Genomic DNA, 22,108 nt, shown 5'->3' on the forward strand with positions numbered 1-22,108 from the left:
AATCCAGCCTGAATATCTGGAAGTTCTCAGTTCATATCCTGTTGAATCCTAGTTTTGAGGATTTTCAGCATTACTTTGCTAGCAAGAAAAAGACTGCAACTCTGCAGTTAAACAACATTCTTTGACATTCCTTTCTTTTGGACTGGAATGAAAGTTGACATTTTCCAGTCCTGTGGCCACCGTTATATTTTAAAGTTTTGCTAGCATATTGAGTACAGAACTTTCACAGCATCATATTTTAGGATTTGAAATAGTTCAGCTAGAATTCCATCACCTCTGCTAGCTTTGTTCACAGTAATGCTTACTAAAGCCTGCTTGACTTTGCACTACAGGATGTCTGGCTCTAGGTGAGTGATCACACCAGAGTGGTTATCTGGTTAAGGTCTTTTTTTGTACAGTTCTTCTGTGTATTACTGCCACCTTTTCTTTTCTTTTTTTTTTTCTTTTTGCAACCTTTTCTTAATATCTTCTGTTTCTGTTAGATCAACACGGTTTCTGTCCTTTATTGTACCCATTGTTGCATGAAATGCTCTCTTGGTATCTCTAATTTTCTTGAACCTCTAATTTCTCTAAATTCCTAATTTTCTCTAGGCTTCCCCATTCTATAGTTTTCCTGTACTTCTTCACATAACTTAGGAAGATTTTCTTATCTCTCTTTCCTTTTGGGACTCTGCATTCAGATGGATGCATCTTTCCTTCTATCCTTTGCTTGTCACTTTTCTTCTTTTCTCAGCTATCTGTAAGATCTCCTCAGAAAACTGTTTTGCCTTTTTGCACTTCTTCTTTGGGATGGTCTTGATCATTGCCACCGTACAATGCTACGAACCTCCATCCACAGTTCTTTGGGCCTATCAGATCTAATTCCTTCAATCTGTTACTTCGACTGTATAATCTTTAAGAGATTTTATTTAGTTCACACCTTAAAGGTCTAGTGGGTTTCCCTACTTTCTTTAATTTAAGTCTGAATTTGGCAATAAAGAGTTCACAATCTAAACCACAATCAGGCCCAAGTCTTTTTTTTTTTTTTTTTTTTCTTCTGACTATAGAGCTTCTCCATCTTTGGCTGCAAAGAATATAATCAGTCTGATTTTGGAATTGACCATTTGGTGATGTCCATGTGTAGTCTTCTCTTGGGTTGTTGGAAGAGGGTGTTTGCTATGACCCATGTGTTCTCTTGGCAGAATTCTGTTAGCTTTTGCCCTGCTGCATTTACTCCAAGGCCAAACTTGCCTGTTACTCCAGGTATCTCTTAACTTCCTACTTTGGCATTCCAGTCCCCTATATTGAAAAAGTCAAGGCCTTTTTTAGTGTTAGTTGTAGAAGGTCTTGTAGGTCCACATAGATTTGTCCAACATCAGCTACTTCAGCATTTTTGTTGTGGCACAGATTTGGATTACTGTGATACTGAATGGTGTACCTTGGAAACAAAACAAGATGATTCTGTTGCTTTTGAGGCTGCACACAAGTACTGCACTTCACAGACCCCTTTGTTGACCATAACAGCTACTACATTTCTTCTAAGGGCTACTTGCCCACAATAATAGATATAATGGTCATCCAAATTCAATTCACCCATTCTGGTTCATTTTACTTCACTATGTCCTAAAATGTCTATGTCTTGCCAACACCTATTTGATTACTTCCAATATACCTTGAGTCGTGGACCTAGCATTCCAGGTTCCACTGCCATATTGTTCTTTTTTTTCCATTAATTTATTTGTATTAATTGGAGGCTATTACTTTAAACATTGTAGTGGCTATCACCATACATCAACATGAATCAACCACAGGTGTACACGTGTCACCCATTCTGAACCCTATCTCATCCCATCCCTCAGGGTTGTCCCAGTGCACACCATCCCTGAGCACCCTGTCTCATGCATGGAAACCAGACTGGCAACTCATTTAACATTTCTTTACAGCATCAGGCTTTTCTTTCACCAATAGACACATGCATAACTGGGCACTGTTTCGACTTTGGCTCAGTCTCTTCATTCCTTCTGCTGTTATTTCTTCACTCTTCTCCAGTAGCATACTGAGCCCCTGCAACCTGCAGAGTTCACCTTTCTGGGTCATATCTTTTTGCTTTTTCATACTGCTCATGGGATTCTCAAGGCAAGAATGCCAAAGTAATTTCCCATTTCCTTCTTCTGTTGACAACATTTTGTCAGAAATCTCCATCATGACCCATTCATGTTTGGTGGTCCTACATGCAAAGGCTCGTGGATTCACTGAATTAGACAAGGTAAATCACTTAGCTATATTTGAGAAGTTAAAAATATCAAAATTACCTAATTCGAGTGCAATTTTTTAGTTCAGCTCACTTCACTTCAGTTGCTCAGTAGTGGCCAAATATTTTTGACCACATGAACCGCAGCACTCCAGGCTTCCCTGTCTATCAACTCCTGCAGTTCACCCAAGCCCATGTCAATTGAGTCAGTGATGCCATCCAACCATCTCATCCTCTGTCCTCCCCTTCATCTTCTGGCCTCAATCTTTCTCAGCATCAGGGTCTTTTCAAAGGAGTCAGCTCTTCGCATCAGGTGTCAAAATATAGAAGGTTCAGCTTCAACATCAGTCCTTCCAATGATCACCAGGACTTATCTCCTTTAGGATGGACTGGCTGGATCTCCTTGCAGTCCAAGGGACTCTCAAGAGTCTTTTCCAATACCACAGCACAAAATCATCAATTCTTCAGTGCTAAGCTTTCATTATAGTCCAACTCTCACATCCATATATGACCATTGGAAAAACCATAAACGGACTTTTGTTGACAAAGTTATGTCTCTGCTTTTTAATATGCTATCTACATTGGCCATAACTTCCTTCCAAGGAGCAAGCATCTTTTAATTTCATGGCTGCAATCACCACCTACAGTAATTTTGAAGCCCAAAAAGATAAATTCAGCAACTGTTTCTATTCTATCCCCATCTATTTTGCAATGAAGTGCTGGAACTGGATGCCATGATCTTAGTTTTCTGAATGTTGAGCTTTAAGCCAAGTTTTTCACTCTCCTCTTGCATTTTCATCAAGAGGTTCTTTAGTTCTTCTTCACTTTCAGCCATAAGAGTGGGGTCATCTGCATATCTGAGGTTATTGATATTTCTTCCAGAAATCTTGATTCCAGCTTGTGCCTTATCCAGCCCAGCACATCTCATGATGCACTCTGCATATAAGTTAAATAACAGCATGACAATTTACAGCCTTGATGTATTCCTTTTCCTGTTTGGAACCAGTCTGCTGTTCCATGTCCTCTTCTAACTGTTGCTTCCTTACTTGCATACAGATTTCCCAAGAGACAGGTCAGGTGGTCCGGCATTCCCATTTCTTTAAGAATTTTTGACAGTTTATTGTGATCCACATAGTCAAAGGCTTTGGCATAGTCAATACAGTAGAAATAGATGTTTCTTTGGAACTCTTGCACTTTGGTGATCCAGCAGAGGTTGGAAATTTGAACTCTGGCTCCTCTGACTTTTCTAAAATCAGATGAACATCAGGAAGTTCACAGATCACATACTGCTGAAGAAAACATGTCTTGAAGGATTTTGAAAATTACTAGAGCTGTGAGATGAGTGCAATTGTGAGGTAGTTTGAGCAGTCTTTGGGATTACCTTTCTTTGGGATTGGAATGAAAGTTGACCATTTCCAGTCCTGTGACCACTGCTAACTTTTCCAAATTTTCTGACATATTGAGTGCAGCACTTTTACAGCATCATCTTTCAGAATTTGAAATAGCTCAACTGGAATTCCATTACCTCCAGTAGCTTTGTTTGTAGTGTTGCTTCCTAAAGCCCATTTGACTTCATATTCCAGGATGTCTGGCTCTAGGTGAGTGATCACACCATCATGATTATCTGGGTGATGAAAATCTTTTTTGTATAGTTCTGTGCATTATTGCCACCTCTTCTTATTATCTTCTGCTTCTGTTAGGTTCATACCATCTCAGTCCTTTATTGAGCCCATATTTGCATGAACTATTCCTTTCACATCTCTGATGCTCTTGAAGAAATCTCTAGTCTTTCCCATTCTACTGTTTTCCTCTATTTCTTTGTATTGATTTTTCTTATCTCTCCTTGCTATTCTTTGGAACTCTGCATTCAAAGAGGTATGTCTTTCCTTTTCTCCTTTGCTTTTCACTTCTCTTCTTTTCACAGCTATTTGTAAGGCATTCTCAGACAGCCATTTTGCCTTTTTGCATTTCTTTTTCTTGGCACTGGTCTTGATCTCTGTCTCCTGTACAATGTCACAAACCTCCATCCATAGTTCATCAGGCACTGTGTCTGGCAGATTTTAGTCCCTTAAATCTATTTCTCATTTCCACTGTATAGTCATAAAGGGTTTGATTTAGGTCATGCCGGAATGGTCTAGTGGTTTTTCTCCACTTTCTTCAATTTCAGCCTGAATTTGACAATAAGGAATTCATGATCTGAGTCACAGTCAACTCCCAGTCTTGTTTTTGCTGAATGTATACAGCTTCTCCATCTCTGGCTGCAAAGAATATAATCAGTCTGATTTTGGTGTCGACCATCTGGTGATGTCCACGTGTACAGTCTTCTCTTGTGTTGTTGGAAGACGGTGTTTACTATGACCAGTGAATTCTCTTGGGAAAACTCTATTAACCTTGCCCTGCTTCATTCTGTACTCTGAAGCCAAATTTGCCTGTTTTCCAGGTGATTCTTGACTTCCTACTTTTGCATTCTAGTCCCCTATAATGAAAAGGACATCATTTTAGGGTGTTAGTTCTAAAACATCTTCATAGAATCATTCAACTTCAATTTCTTCAGTGTTACTGTTCAAGTCATAGACTTGGATTACCATGATACTGAATGGTTTGCCTTGGAAATGAACAGAGATTATTCTATCATTTTTGAGACTGCATCCAAGTACTGCATTTTCAGACTCTTTTGTTGACTAGGATGGCTACTCCATTTCTCCTAAGGAATTCCTGCCCACTGTAGTAGATATAATGATCATCTGAGTTAAATTCACCCATTTCCATCCATCTTAGTTCACTGTCTCCTAGAATGTGGACATTTACCTTGCCATATCCTGTTTGACTATTTTCAATTTGCCTTGATTTATGGACCTAACATTCCAGGTTCCTATGCAATATTGCTCTTTCCAGCATCGGACCTTGCTTATAATTTTTTTTAAAGAACATATATACCAGGGGCAGTCCTAAGATGGCAGAGGAATAAGACAAGGAGACCACTTTCTCCACTACAAATTCATCAAAAGATCATTTGAACATTTATCAAATACCACAAAGAACTTCTGAACACTGGTGGAGGACAGCGGATACCAAGAAAGGCAGCCCACTGTGTTTGAAAGGAGGTAGGCCAAAATATAAAAGAAAAAAAGAGACAAAAGAGTTAGGGACAGAGACCCATACGAGGGAGGGAGTCATAAAAGAGGAGAAGTTTCCAGACACCAAGAAACCCTCTCACTGACAGGTCTGCGGGGAGTTTTGGAATTTCAGAGGGCAACATAACCGGGAGGAAAAAATAAATAAAACCCACAGAACACGTACCTAACTGAAACTCGGAGTGGAGAAGTAGCCCAGGTGCTCATGTCCACCACCAGTAAGCAGAAGCTGAACAGGGAGGCTTGAGCTGCATTGCTTAGGCTGCATTACCCTGAGGGCAATCTGAGGGAGCTAACATGAGATAGCAACCCAAACCACAGGATAGCCAGAGAGGGAAAAGGTGAAAAGAGGAAAAAGAGAGTGAGAGAACTTTCCAGTGAAAAGCTCTAATCTAAGGCACTGTCAGGTCCGCTAACAGAACAAAGGACTGAGCAAATACCAGAGTAGACCTAACCAGCTGTGGATCAGCCCATCCCCCATGGGAGGCGGAGAGGCAGGTGGGCGACAGCCTGAGTCAAAAGGCAAGAGAATAACTCGGCCCCAGAGACAGCATCTTCTACCAAACTGGGAGCAGTTGCTAACCACATCTTCCTGGGATCCTGGACACTTCATATTTGCCAGGAGGGTCACAGCCAGAGATCAGCTCCCCAGAGGAGACATGTGGCACACCTGAGACTGCACTCCTGCTGCACACTCAGGAAACAAAACGGCTGGGATCATGGAGGTGATAAGATACAATGCAGCTGGGGAGTGTGCGCTCGCCAAGCACCTGGTCACCTGAGCTGCTCAGGCCTGGGAAGGGCACAAAATGCAGACGCAACTGAATCTGTGCCTTTGTAGAGTACCTGAGAAGATGAACCTGAGTAGCAAAGACCTGGGAAGTGCACGCAACACAGAAACCCACTTAGACAGTTCTCTGACAGAGCAACCTGGAGCCTGAGCAGTGTAGACGGAGAAAACACACATTCCATGAACAGGTGCAAAGCCAGTATGGTCCAAACACTGCAAACACTCCCCACACACACCAGTGATATTTGTAGTGTTCCTCCCTCCCCACAGCAAAATTGAACAAGGGAGCCTAAATAAATAACCACCTTCATCCCCTTGTGTCAGGGAAGAAGTTAGATACTGAAGAGACTTGCAAACAGAAGAAGCCAAAATAAACAAAGAAGAGGGAACAGCTTTGGAACTGACAGGTGCAACAGGTGAAAACTCTGTAGTTGGCACTGGCTACATTGGAAGGGACCTATAGACCTGGAGAAGAACTATAAGCTGGAACAAGGAACTATCTGAAACTGAACTGAACTCACACTGCCCTTAACAGCTTCAGAGAAATTCCTAGATATATTTTACTATTATAATTTTTCATTTTTATTTGTTTATTTCTAAGTTCTCTATTACTCCTTTAATTTTCATTTTTTAAACCTACTATTACCTTGAAAAAAAGACCCTATTTTCTTATCCTGTGCTTTTTTTTTTTTCATTTATTTTTATTAGTTGGAGGCTAATTACTTTATAATATTGTAGTGGTTTTTGCCATACCTTGACATGAATCAGCCATGGATTTGCATGAGTTCCCATGGTAACAATAACCCTATATGCAAAACAGAAAAAGAGACACAGATGTACAGAACAGACTTTGGGACTCTGTGGGAGAAGACCCTATTTTTAAAGCAAATTTCATATATATTTTTTTATACTTTTGCAATTTTGTTTTGTATTCTTAATACTGTATTTTAAGAATCTAACCTCTACTGCAGATTTTTAATCTTTGCTTTTTGGTGTTTGCTATCAATTCAGTACCTTAAAGAATCCAATCTTCAGTACCCATTTTTACTTAGGAGTGTGATTACTGGTTTGATTGCTCTCTCCTCTTTTGACTCTTCTTTTTCTCCCCCAGGTCACCCCTATCTCCTCCCTCTCACTTCTCTTCTCTACTTAACTCTGTGAAATCCATTTTGGTGTTCTGGGCTGTGGTGAATACTTAGGCAACTGATCACAAGCTAGATTGGTCTCTCTCCTTTTGACTCCCCCTCCTCTTCTCCTGGCACCTCATTCTCCTTCCTCCCACTTCTCTTCTCTGTGGAACTCCATAAATCTCTCTGAGTGTTCCAGACTGTGGAAACCAAATAAGGAATTGAATATTGGCTAGACTGCTCTCTCCCCTTTTGATTCCCCCTCTTCTCCTCCTGGTCACCTCTATCTCCCTCCTCGCTCTATTTTTCATGTAACTCTGTAATCTCCCTGGGTGTCCCACAGTGTGGAGAATCTTTCCTACATTAACCTAGATGTTTTATCACCAGGGCTGTATGGATAGAAAAGTCTCGAGGTTACTGTAAGAATAAGATTGAAAGCCAGAGGCAGGAGTCTTAAATCCAAAGCTGGAGAACACTAGAGAACTCCTGACTTCAGGGAACATTAACTGACAAGAATGCACCCAAAAGCTTCCATACCTACACTGAAACCAAGTTCCACCCAAGAGCCAAAACGTTTAAAAGCAGGACATACCAAGCTAATTCTCCAACAAAGCAGGAACATACCCTGAGCACAAAACCGCAGGGGGCCAAAAGTTACACCAAATCCATAAACACCTCAAAACGTACTACTGTACACTTCATTGCACTCCAGAGAGAAGGGATCCAGCTCCACCCACCAGAACACAGACTTGAGATTCCCTAACCAGGTAACCTTGACAAGCCACTCATCCAAACTCACCCACAGGGAAGAACCTCCACAATAAAGAGGGACCACAAACTTCCAGCATACAGAAAGGCCACCCCAAACACAGCAATCTAAACAAAGTGAAAAAGCAAAGAAATGTTCAGCAATGCTAAAGGAACATGATAAATTCCCATCAAATCAAACAAAATGGGAGGAGAATAAGTAGTCTACCTGAAAAAGAAATCAGAATAATGATAGTAAAAATGATCCAAAATTGTCCAAAGAAAATGGAGTTACAGATAAATAGTCTGTAAACAAGAATTGAGAAGATGCTAGAAAAGTTCAACAAGGACCTAGAAGAAATAAAAGACTCAATCAATAATGAATAATGCAATAACTGAAATCAAAAGCACTCTGGATGGAACTAACAGTGGAATAACTGAGGCAGAAGACAGGATAAGTGAGGTGGAAGAGAGAAAGGAGGAAATAAATGACGCAGACAGGAAAAAGAAAAAAAAAAGAATGAAAAGAAATGAGGACAACCTCAGAGACATCTGGGACAATGTTAAATGCCCCAACATTTGAATCATAGAGGAGACAAGAAGAAGGCAAAAAGAAAGACCATGAGAAAATATTTGAGGAGACAGTAGTTGAATACTTCCTAAAATGGGTAAGGAAATAGCCATCGAGGTCCAAGAAACCCAGAGAGTCCCAAACAGGATAAAACCAAGGTGAAACACCCCCAAGTCATATACTAATCAAATTAATGAAGATCAGACACAAAGAACAAATATTAAAATCAGCAAAGGAAAAATAACAAATAATATACAAGGTGACCCCCATAAGGATAAACAGCGATCTTTCAGTAGAAATTCTCAAGCCAGAAAAGAATGGCAGGACATACTTGAAAGTGAAGAAAGAGAAAAACCTACAACCCAGATTACTATACCCAGCAAGGATCTCATTCAGATATGAAGTAGAAATCAAAAGCTTTACAAACAAAACCTCAGAGAATTCAGCACCACCAAACCAGCTCTTCAAAAAATGCTGAAGGATCTTTTCTAGACAGGAAACACAGAAAAGGTTTAGAAACTCAAACCCAAAACAACTAAGTAAAAGGCAATGGGATCATACTTATCAATAAGTATCTTAAATGTACATGGGTTGAATACATCAACCAAAAGACTGGCTGAATGGATACAAAAACAAGACCCTTATGTATGCTGTCTACAAGATACCCACCTCAAACCAAGAGACACATAAAGACTGAAAGTGAAGGGCTGGAAAAAGACATTTCATCAAATGGAGACCAAAAGAAAGCCGGAGTACAAATACTCAAATCAGATTAAATAGACTTTGAAATAAAGGCTGTGAAAAGAGAAAAAGAATGACACCACATAATGCTCAAAGGATCAATCCATGAAAAAGATATATCAATGATAAAAATGCATGCACTTAACATAGGAGCACCACAATATGTAATGCATGCACTTAACATAGGAGCACCACAATATGTAAGGCAAATGCTAACAAATATGAAAGAGGAAATTAACAGTAACACAATAATAGTGGAGACTTTAATACCTTACACCTATGAATAGATCAACTAAACAAAATTAGCAAGGAAACACAAACTGTAAATGATATAGTGGACCAATTAGACCTAATTGATATCTATAGGACATTTCACCTTAAAACAATGAAGTTCACCTTTTTCTTAAGTGAACACAGAACCTTCTCCTGGATAGATCAGATCCTGGGCCATAAATCTAGCCTTGGTAAATTCAAAAATATTGAAATCATCCTGCACATATTTTTTCATCACAGTGCAGTAAGATTAGATGTCAGCTACAGGAAAAAAAAATACTAAAAATACAAACATATAGAGGCTAAACAACACACTTCTGAATAAACAAAAAATAACAGAAGAAATAAAAAAACTAATGAAAATATACTTAGAAACAAATAAACGTGACAATACAACCCAAAAGCCATGGGCTCCAGTAAAAGCAGTGCTAAGGGGAAGGCTCAGAGCAATACAAGCCTTCTCAAGAAACAGGAGAGAAATCAAATTAATAGCCTAACTCTATACCTAAAGCAACTAGATAAAGAAGAAATGGAGCACCCAGGGTTAGTAGAAGGAAAGAAATCATAAAAATTAGAGCAGAAATCAATGGAAAAGAAACAAAAGAGACCATAGCCAAAATCGTCAAATCTAAAAGCTGATTCTTTGAGAAAATAAATAAAATAGACAAACTATTAGACTCATCAAGAGAAAAATAGAGGAGAATAAAATCAACAAAATTAGAAATGAAAATAGAGAAATCACAAGAGACAACACAGAAATACAAAGGATCATAAGAGACTACTATCAGCAACTATGTATCAATAAAATGGACAACTTGGAAGAAATGAACAAATTCTTAGAAAAGCATAAGTTTTCAAAACTAAACCAGGAATAAATAGAAAATCTTAACAGACCCATCACAAGCACGGGGATTGAAATTGTAATCAAATATCTTCCAGCAAACAAAAGCCCAGGACCAGATGGCTTCACAGCTGAATCTACCAAAAATTCAGAGAAGAGCTAACACCTATCCTACTCAAACTCTTCCAGAAAATTGCAGAGGAAGGTAAACTTTCAAACTCATTCTATAAGGGTATCACCTTAATACCAAAACCAGACAAAGATGTCACAAAAACTACCAGCCAATATCACTGATGAACATAGAGGCAAAAATCGTTAACAAAATTCTAGCAAACAGAATCCAACAACATATGTAAAAGATCATACAGCATGATCAAGTGGGCTTTATCCCATGGATGCAAGGATTCTTCAATATTCACAAATCAATCAATGTGATACACTAGATCAACAAATTGAAAGATAAAAACCATATGATTATCTGAATAGATGCAGAGAAAGCCTTTGACAAAATTCAACGTCCATTTATGATTAAAAAAAAAACCCTCCAGAAAGCAGGCATAGAAGGAACATATCTCAACATAATAAAAGCCATATATGACAAACCCACAGCAAACATTATCCTCAGTGGTGAAAAACTGAAAGCATTTCCCCTAAAGTCAGGAACAAGATAAGGAAGTCTACTCTCACCACTATTATTCAACACAGTTTTGGGAGTTTTGGCCACAGCAATCAGAGAAGGAAAAGAAATAAAAATCATCCAGACCTGAAAAGAAGAGGTAAAATTCTGACTGTTTGCAGATGACATGATCATCTACATAGAAAACCCTAAAGACTCCACCAGAAAATTACTAGAATATAATAAAATTTCAGGATATAAAATTAACATGCAAAAATCCCTTACATTCTTATACACTAGCAATGAGAAAACAAAGAGAAATTAAGGAAACAATTCCATTCACCATTGCAATGAAAAGAATAAAATACTAATAAAACTACAAAGAGGGGGAAAAAGTCCTATATATATAGAAAACTGTAAAACACTGATGAAAGAAATCAAAGAGGACACAAATAGATGGAGAAATATACCATGTTCATGGATCAGAAGAATGAATATAATAAAATAAGTATATAATCAAAAGCAATCTATAGATTCAATGCAATTCCTATCAAGCAACCAATGGTATTTTTCACAGAAATAGAACAAATAATTTCACAATTTGTATGGAAATACAAAAAACCTTGAATAGCCAAAGCACTCTTGAGAAAGAAGAATGGAACTGGAGGAGGAATCAACCTTCCTGACTTCAGGATCTATTACAAAGCAACAGTCATCAAGACAGTATGGTATTGGCACAAAGACAGAAACACAGATCAATGGAACAAAACAGAAAGCCTAGAGATAAATCCACTCATCTATGGACACTGTATCTTTGACAATGGAGGCAAAATATATAATAGAGAAAAGACCATGTCTTTTCCTTTTTATGAGAAAAGACAATGTCTCTAACAAGTGGTGCTGGGAAAAAACTGGTCAACCACTTGTAAAAGAATGAAACTAGAACACTTTCTAACACCAAACACAAAAATGGATTAAAGCTCTAAACCTAAGACTGAAAACTATAAGAATCCTAGAGGAAAACACAGACAAAACACTCTCTGACATAAATGATAGCAGGATCCTCTATGACTCACCTCTCAGAGTAATGGAAATAAAGCAAAAATAAACAAATTGGATATAATTATATTTAAAAGCTTTTGCACAATGAAGGAAACTATAGGCAAGGTGAAAAGACAGCCTTCAGAACAGAAGAAAATAATAGCAAATGAAGCAGCTGACAAAGAATTAATCTCAAAAATATACAAGCATAAGCAACTCCTGCAGCTCAATTCCAGAAAAATAAGTGACACTATCAAAAACTGGGCCAAAGAACTAAAGAGACGTTTCTTCAGAGAAGACATACAGATGGCTAACAAACACATGAAGAGGTGTTCAACATCACTCATTATCAGAGAAATGCAAATCAAAACTACAATGAGGTACCATCTCACGCCAGTCAGAATGGCTGCTTTCCAAAAGTCTACAAGCAATAAATGCTGGAGAGGGTGTAGGGAAAAAGAAATCCTCTTACACTTTTGGTTGGAATGCAAACTAATACAGCCACTATGGAGAACAGTATGGAGATTCATTAAAAGACTGTAAACAGAACTTCCATATGACCCAGCAATCCCGCTGCTGGGCATACACACCAAGGAAACCAGAATTGAAAGAGACACAAGTACCCCAATTTTCATCACAACACTGTTTACAATAGCCAGGACATGGAATCAACCTAGATGTACATCAGCAGATGAATGGATAAGAAAGCTCTGGCACATGTACACAATGGAATATTACTCAGGTATTAAAAAGAATGCATTTAAATCAGTTCTAATGAGGTGGATGAAACTGGAGCCTATTATACAGAGTGAAGTAAGCCAGAAAGAAAAACACCAATACAGTATATTAACACATACACATGGAATTTAGAAAAATGGTAACTATGATCCTATATATGAGTCAGCAAAAAAGACACAGATGTAAAGAACAGACTTTTTGGACTCTGAGGGAGAAGGTGTGGGTGGGATGATTTGAGAGAACAGCATTGAAACATGTATATTACCATATGTGAAATAGATCACCAGTCCAGGTTCAATGTATGAGAAAGGGTGCTCAGAGCTGTTGCACTGTGATGACCCTGAGGGATGGAATGGGGAGGGAGGTGGGAGGGAGGTTCACTTGGGGAGCACATGTACACCCATGGCTGATTCATGTGAAACTATGGCAAAAACCGCCACAATATTGTAATGCAATTAGCCACCAATTAAATTTCTTTTAAAAAGACTATATAATACAAAAGTCAAGTTGCAAATGTAAACACATAAAGCAGGGTATTAAAGGATAAGTATTTTAGGGGATATATATGATGCTGTTGTCAGCATGAAGTTAGGCCATTATATCTAAAAGGTGATTTAGGCAAGAGTCATTGTAACCACAAAGCAAAGACTAACCATAGGATAAGAAAAATAAAGACAAGAAATCTTAGCTTATGACCACTGGAAATCAACAGTTCACAGAAATAAATATACCAAAAATACTAAGAAAGGAACATGAGAACTACAAAATAGCCTAAAACAGAGACAAGGCTACTAAGCCCCTGTTGCTGCTGCTAAGTTCCTTCAGTCGTGTCTGACTCTGTGAGACCCCATAGACAGCAGCCCACCAGGTTCTGCTGTCCCTGGGATCCTCCACGCAAGAACACTGGAGTGGGTTTCCATTTCCTTCTCAGTTCAGTTCAGTCATTCAGGTGTGTCTGACTCCTTGCGACCCGGTGAATCACAGCACGGCAGGCCTCCCTGTCGATCACAAACTCCCAGAGTTTACGCAAACACATGCCCTTCAAGTTGGTGATGCCATCCAGCCATCTCATCCTCTGTCGTCCCCTTCTCCTCCTGCCCCCAACCACTCCCAGCATCAGGGTCTTTTCCAATGAGCCAATTCTTCACATGAGGTGGCCAAAGTACTGGAGTTTCAGCTTCAATATCAGTCCTTCCAATGAACACCCAGGACTGATATTCTTTAGAATGGACTGATTGGATCTCCTTGCAGTCCAAGGGACTCTCAAGAGTCTTCTCCAGCACCACAGTTCAAAAGCATCAATTTTTCAGCGCTCAACTTTCTTCACAGTCCAACTCTCACATCCATACATGACCACTGGAAAAACCATAGCCTTGACCAGACAGACCTCTGTTGGCAAATTAACGTCTCTGTTTTTTTTTTAATATGCTCTCTAGGTTGGTCATAACTTTCCTTCCAAGGAGTAAACGTCTTTTAATTTCATGGCTGCAGTCATCATCTGCAGTGATATTTATCATAAATATTTTAAATGCATATGAGCTAAATTGTCATATCAGAAAGTAATAGTGGCTTGATTTAAAAAAAAAAAGACTCAATGATACATTGTTATTAAATATGTAACTTTCATTTTAAAGGCACAGACAGGTTCCCAGTGAAGGAACTAAAACAGAAAATGCATACACATGAAAAACACTAGGGGGTAGTAATAGCTATACTCATATTACAAAAAAAAAAAAAAAAAAAGACTTAAAGCCAAAAAGGATCAGAAAAGACAAAGAAACTCGTAATACACTATTAAAATGTCAGCATATCGAGAAGATGTAACACTGGTAAACATATGTGCACCTAATTTGACAGCTCCTAAATATATTAGACAAAGAGTAACACATCTGAAAGAAAAAAAAACGGAAAGCACTAAACTAAGAGCAAGTGTTCTGTGAAGACCTACAAAATCTTTTAGAACTAACACCCAAAAATATGTCCTTTTCATTACAGGGGACTGTAATGCAAAAGCAGGAAGTCAAGAAATACCTGGCACAATAGGCAAATTTGGCCTTGAAGTACAGAATGAAGTAAGGCAAAGGATAACAAGAGTTTTGCCAATAGAACACACTGGTCATAGCAAACTCCCTCTTCCAACAACACAGGAGAAGACCCTACGCATGGACGTCACCAAATGGTCAATATCAATATCAGATAGATTATATTCTTTGCAGCCAAAGATGATAAAGCTCTATAGAGTCAGCAAAAACAAGACTAGGAGCTGACTGTGGCTCAGATGAAGAACTCCTTATAACCAAATTCAGACTTAAATTGAAGAAACTGGGAAAAACACTAGATCAATCAGGTATGACTGAATTCAAATCCCTTAAGATTATACAGTGGAAGTGGGAAATAGATTTAAGGGACTAGATCTGATAGACAGAGTGCCTCATGAACTATGGATGGAGATTCATGACATTGTACAGGAGACAGGGATCAAGACCATCCCCAAGAAAAAGATGGGGGAAAAAAGCAACATGGCTGTCTGAGGGGGCCTTACAAAGAACTGTGAAAAGAATAGAAGGGAAAAGCAAAGAAGAAAAGAATGATATACACATTTGAATTCAGAGTTCCAAAGAATAAGATAAGAAAATTTTCCTCCTTCATCAGTGGAAAGAAATAGAGGAGAACAATAGAATGGGAAAGACTGGAAAGCTCTTCAAGAAAATCAGACTATCAAGTGAACATTTCATGCAAAGTTGGGCACAATAAAGGACAAAAATGGTTTGGACCAAACAGAAGCAGAAGATATTAACAATAGGTGACAAAAATACACAGAACTGTACAAAAAGACCTTCAGGACCCAGATAATAATGATGGTGCGATCACTTACACTCACCTAGATCCAGACATCCTAGGATATGAAGTTAAGTGGGCCTTAGGAAGTGTCAATATGAACAAAGCTAGTGGAGGTGATGGAATTCCAGTTGAGCTACTAATCCTAAAATATGACCCTGTGAAAGTGCTGCACTCAATATGTCAGCAAATTTGGAAAACTCAGAAGTGGCCACAGGACTGGAAATGGTCAGTTTTCATTCCAATCCCAAAGAAAGGCAATGCCAAAGAATTCTCAGACTACCAGACAATTGCACTCATCTCACATGCTACCAATGCCCAAAATTTTCCATGCCAGGCTCCAACATTACGTGAACCGTGAACTTCCAGATGTTCAAGCTGGTTTTACAAAAAGGCAGAGTAACCAGAGATCAAATTGCCAACATCTTCTACTTCATCGAAAAAGCAAGAGAGTTCTATAAAAATATCTATTTCTGCTTTATTGACTATGCCAAAGCCTTATTGTGTGGATCACAATAAACTGTGGAAAATTCTTAAAGAGATGGGAATACCAGACCTCTTGACACACCTCTTGAGAAATCTGTATGCAGGTCAGGAAGCAACAGTTAGAACTGGACATGGAATAGCAGACTGGTTCCAAATAGAAAAAGGAGTATGTCAAGGCTGTATATTGTCACCCTGTTTTTTTTTTTTTTTTTTTTTAACTTATATGCAGAGTACATCATGAGAAATGCTGAACTGGAGGAAGCAAAAGTTGGAATCAAGACTGCAGGGAGAAATACCTATAACCTCAGACAAGCAGATGACAACATCCTTATGGCAGAAAGCGAAGAAGAACTAAAGAGCGTCTTGATGAAAATGAAAGTGGAAGTTGAAAATATGTTGGCTTAAAACTCAACATTCAAAAAAGTCAGATCATGGCATCTGGTCCCATCACTTGGTGGCAAATAAATGGGGAAACAGTGGAAAGAGTGGCTGAATTTATTTTTTTATGCTCCAAAATCGCTGAAGATGGTGACTGAAACCATGAAATTAAATGACACTTACTTCTTGGAAGGAAAGTTGTGACCAATATGGTCCATCTCATCAAGGCTATCATTTTTCCTGTATAGATGTGAGATTTGGACTATGAAGAAAGCTGAGCACTGAAGAATTGAATCTTTTGAACTGTGGTATTGGAGAAGACTCTTGAGACTCCCTTGGACTGCAAGGAGATCCAACCAGTCCATCATAAAGGAGATCAGTCCTGAATCTTCACTGGAAGGACTGGTGTTGAAGCTGAAACTCCAATAATTTGGCCACCTGATACAAAGAACTGACTCATTTGTAAGGACCCTGATGTTGGGAAAGATTGAAGGCAGGAAGAGAAGGGGAAGACAGAGGATGAGTTGTTTGGATGGCATCACTGACTCAACGGATACGAGTTTGAATAAACTCCAGCAGTTGGTGATTGACAGGGAGGCCTGGCATCCTGCAGTCCATGGGTTCACAAGGAGTCAGACATGCCTGAGCGAGTAAACGGAACTGAACTGAAGAGCAAGAGACTTCAAAACTCCAAGTTTAGCAAAGGCCAGAAAACCAGACAGAAAATTCAACAAGAAAACAGTGGATGTGAATTAGACATTAGATGAAATGAACTTTCACCTTAAAGTCACAGAATACTCTGAATAAAAGTGAAAAGTGTGCCCCCCTTCGTGTGTTGCTCCTGATCTTACAGGAAGTGTTTTCAGCTTTTCATCACTCAGTGTGATGTTTCAGTGGGTCTGTCATATGTAACCTTTATTATGTTGGTAACATTTCAGGCTACAATACTAATACACAGAAATCCCCTCTATTCCTATACACTAAACAATAAAAAATCAGAAAGAAAAATTAAGAAAACAATCCCATTCACCACTGCAATAATAAGAATAAAATACCTGTTTATAAAACTATCTAGAGAGACCAAAGCCCCTTATGCAGAAACCTTTAAGAAAGAAATCAAACAGATGGAGCGGTATACCACATTCTTGGATTGGAAAAATCAATACTCTGAAAGTGACTATACTATTCAAAGCAATCTACAGATTCAGTGCAATCTCTGTCTACCAAACTATCAACTATGTTTTTCATAGAACTAGAATAAAAAGAAGATGGTATTGATACAAAAACAGAAAAAGAAATACAGAACAGGGTAGGAAGCTCAGAAACAAACCCATACTCTTTTGATTGATTAGTCTATGACAAAGGAGGCAAGACTACACAGTGTTGGAAGAACAGTCTTTCAATAACTGGTACTGGACAGCTACATGTAAAAGAATATAATTAGAACATTGTCAATCACCATATACAATATAAACTCAAAATGGATTAAACACCTATATATATATGGCTTCATACTATACAACTCATAGAGGAAAATGGAGACAGAACAGTCTTTAACATAAATTGCAGCAATTGTAAGCAATATCTTTTAGGATCTGTCTCCTAAAGTAAGTATGCAAAAATAAAAATAAACAAATGGGAGCTAATTGAGTTAAAACATTTAGCAAAGCAGATAAAAGTCATCCACAAAATGAAAAGACACCTTTTGTGCATATTGGTAGGTATGTAAACTGGTATAGGCACTGTCAAAAACATTATGAAAATTTATTTTAAAAGGTAAAAATAGAATTACCATATATGATCCAGTGTAATTATATAATTATATAATTGCTTTCCTGGGCATATATATATGAGAAAACTGTAATTAGAAACAACATATGCACCCCAGTGTTTGTAGCACAATTTACAATAGCCAGGACATGGAATGAACCTAAATGTCCATTGAAAGAGGAATGGATAAAGAAGTTTTGGTACATATACAAAGTGGAATATGAAAAGGAATGAAATCGGGCCATTTGCAAAGATGTGGATGGATCTAGACATTATCAAACTAAGTGAAGGAACTCAGAAGGACAAATACTGTATGATATCATTGATGTGTGGAATCTAAAAAGAAACTATACAATGAGCTTATCTGCAAAACAGGAACAGATTTACAGACATTGAAACAAACTTACAGTTACCAAAGGGGAGAGGGGTAGCCAAGGCATTGTCAAATTATGAGTTTAATACTGACATATTCATGCTAGTATACATAAAACAAACAATCCACAGGAATTTTATAGCAATATTGTATGACACAGGGGGGTGTGTGTCTAGTATTAATGAAACACAACCTTGTATAACTCAATGAAACTAAGCCATGCCATGTGGGGCCACCCAAGATGGATGGGTCATGGTGAAGAGTTCTGGCAAAACGTGGTCCACTGGAGAAGGGAATTGCAAACCACTTCAATATTCTTGCCTTGAGAACCCCATGAACAGTGTGAAAAAGCAAAAAGAGAGGACACTGAAAGATGAACTCCCCAGGTCAGTAGGTGCCCAAAATGCTACTGCAGATCAATGGAGAAATAACTCCAGAAAGAATGAAGGAATGGAACCAGAACAAAAACAACACCCAGTTGTGGATGGGACTGGTGATAGAAGCAAGGTTTGATGCTGTAAAGAGCAACCTGGAACGTTAGGTCCATGGATCAAGACAAATTGGAAGTGATCAAACAGTAGATGACAAGTGAATTCGACATTCTTGGAATCAGCAAACTAAGATGGACTGGAAGGGGTGAATTTAACTCAGATTACTGTTGTATCTACTACTGAGGGCAGGAATCTCTTAAAAGAAATGAAGTAGTCAGCATAGTCAACAAAATAGTCTGAAATGCAGTACTTGGATGCAATCTCAAAAAAATCAACAGAATGATCTCTGTTCACTTCCAAGGCAAACCATTCATTATCATGGTAATCCAAGTCTATGTCCCTACCAGTAACACTGAAGAACCTGAAGTTGAACAGCTCCATGAAAACTGGTCAAGACCTTTTAGAACCAACACCCCAAAAAGATGTCCTTTTCATTACAGGAGACTGGAATGCAAAAGTAGGAAGTCAAGAAACACCTGCAGTAACAGGCAACTTTGGCCTTGGAGTACAGAATGAAGTAGGGCAAAGGCTAATAGAGTTCTGCCATGACAACATACTGGTCATAGCAAACACCCTATTCCACAACACAAGAGAAGACTTTACACGTGGACATCACCAAATGGTCAACACCGACATCAAATTGCAACCAAAGATGAAGAAGCTCTATACAGTCGCAAAAACAAGACCAGGAGTTGACTGTGGCTCAGATTATGAACTCATAACCAAATTCAGACTGAAATTGAAGAAAGTGGAGAAAACAACTAGAACATTCAGGTATGACCTAAATCAAATCCCCTATGACTATACCGTGGAAGTGAGAAATAGATTTAAGGGGCTAAATCTGATAGACAGAGTACCTGATGAACTATGGATGGACATTTATGAGAGTACAGCAGACAGGAATCAGCACCATCCCCAATTAAAAAAAAAATGACAAAAAGCAAAATGGCTCTCTGAGGAGGCCTTACAAAGAGCTGTGAAAAGAAGGGAAGTGAAAAGCAAAGGAGAAAAGGAAAGATATACCCATTTGAATGCAGAGTTCCAAAGAAGAGCAAGGAGAAAGAAAGTCTTCCTCAGCAATCAATGCAAAGAAATAGAGGAAAATAATAGAGTGGGAAAGACTAGAGATCTCTTCAAGAGCATTAGAGATACCAAGGGAACATTTTATGCAAAGATGGGCATAAAGGACAGAAATGGTAGGGACCTAACAGAAGCAGGAGATATTAAAATGAGGTGGCAGGATACACAGAATAACTCTACCAAAAAGATCTTCACAACCAAGATAATGATGATTGTGTGATCACTCACCTACAGCCAGACATCCTGGAATATGAAGTCAAATGGGCTTTAGGAAGCATCACTAAGAACAAAGCTAGTGGAGGTGATGGAATTCCAGTTGAGCTATTTCAAATCCTGAAAGATGATGCTGTGAAAGTGCTGCACTCAGTACATCAGCAAATTTAAAAAACTCAGCAGTGGTCAAGGACTGGAAACAGTCAGTTTTCATTCCAATCCCAAAGAAAGGCAATGCCAAAGAATTCTCAGAGTACCACACAACTGCACTCATCTCACACACTAGTAATGTGATGCTTAAAATTCTCCAAGACAGGCTTCAGCAATACATGAACCATGAACTTCCAGATGTTCAAGCGGTTTTAGAAAAGGCAGAGGAACCAGAGATCAAATTGCCAACATCCACTGGATCATCAAAAAAGCAAGAGAGTTGCAGAAAACATCTATTTATGTTTTATTGACTATGCCAAAGCTTTGACTGTGTGGATCATAATAAACTGTGGAAAATTCTTGAAGAGACAGGAATACCAGACCACCTGACCTGCCTCCTGATAAATCTGCAAGCATGTCAGGAAGCAACAGTTAGAACTGCACATGGAACAACAGACTGGTTCCAAAAGGGAAAAGGAGTATATCAAAGTTGTATATTGTCACCCTACTTATTTAACTTATGTGCAGAGTATATCATCAGAAATGCTGGGCTGGAGGAAGCACAAGATGGAATTAAGATTGCCAGGAGAAATATCAATAACCTCAGAGATGCAGATGACACCACTGTTATGGCAGAAAGTGAAGAAGAACTAAAGAGCTTCTTGATGAAAGTGAAAAAGGAGAGTGAAAAAGGTTGGCTTAAAGCTCAACATTCAGAAAACAAGATCATGGCTTCTGGTCCCATCATTTCATGTCAAATAGATAGGGAAACAGTGCAAACAGTGGCTGACTTTATTTTGCTGAGCTCCAAAATCACCGCAGATAGTGACTGCAGCCATGAAATTAAAAGACGTTTGGCCCTTGGAAGGAAAGTTATGATCAACCTAGATGGCACATTATAAAGCAGAGACATTACTTTGCAAATAAAGGTCTGTCTAGTCAAGGCTATGGTTTTTCCAGTGGTCATAAATGGATGTGAGTGTTGGACTATAAAGAAATCTGAGCGCAGAAGAATTGATGATTTTGAATTGTGGTGTTGGAGAGGACTCTTGAGAGTCCCTTGGACTGCAAGGAGATCCAGGCAGTCCATCCTAAAATATATCATTCCTGGGTGTTCACTGGAAGGACTGATGTTCTAGCTGAATCTCCAATACTTTGGTCACCTGATGCAAAGAGCTGACTCATTTCAAAAGACCCTGATTCTGGGAAGGATTGAGGACAGCAGAAAAAGGGCATGACAGAAAATGAGATGGTTGGAAGGCATTGCCAACTCAATGGACATGGGTTTGGGTGGACTCCGTGAGTTGCTGATGGACAGGGAGGCCTCGCGTGCTGCAGTTCATGGAGTCGCAAAGAGTCGGACACCACTGAGCAAGTGAATTGAACTGAATAACCTGAAATGGTAAAGAATCTAATATATATATGTACGTGTGTGTGTGTGTGTGTGTGTGTGAAATCACTGTGATGTATAAACTAACAC

The 22,108-nt window shown here is 38.7% G+C and overlaps 1 pseudogene; it reads right to left on the minus strand.

Moving 5' to 3' along the window:
• Positions 1-22,108, minus strand: part of LOC110148077 (BCL-6 corepressor-like) — a 109,765-nt pseudogene that overhangs the window by 33,971 nt on the left and 53,686 nt on the right.

The sequence above is a fragment of the Odocoileus virginianus genome, chromosome Y (genome assembly GCF_023699985.2).
Source record: "Odocoileus virginianus isolate 20LAN1187 ecotype Illinois chromosome Y, Ovbor_1.2, whole genome shotgun sequence".
Taxonomy (NCBI): Eukaryota; Metazoa; Chordata; class Mammalia; order Artiodactyla; family Cervidae; genus Odocoileus; species Odocoileus virginianus.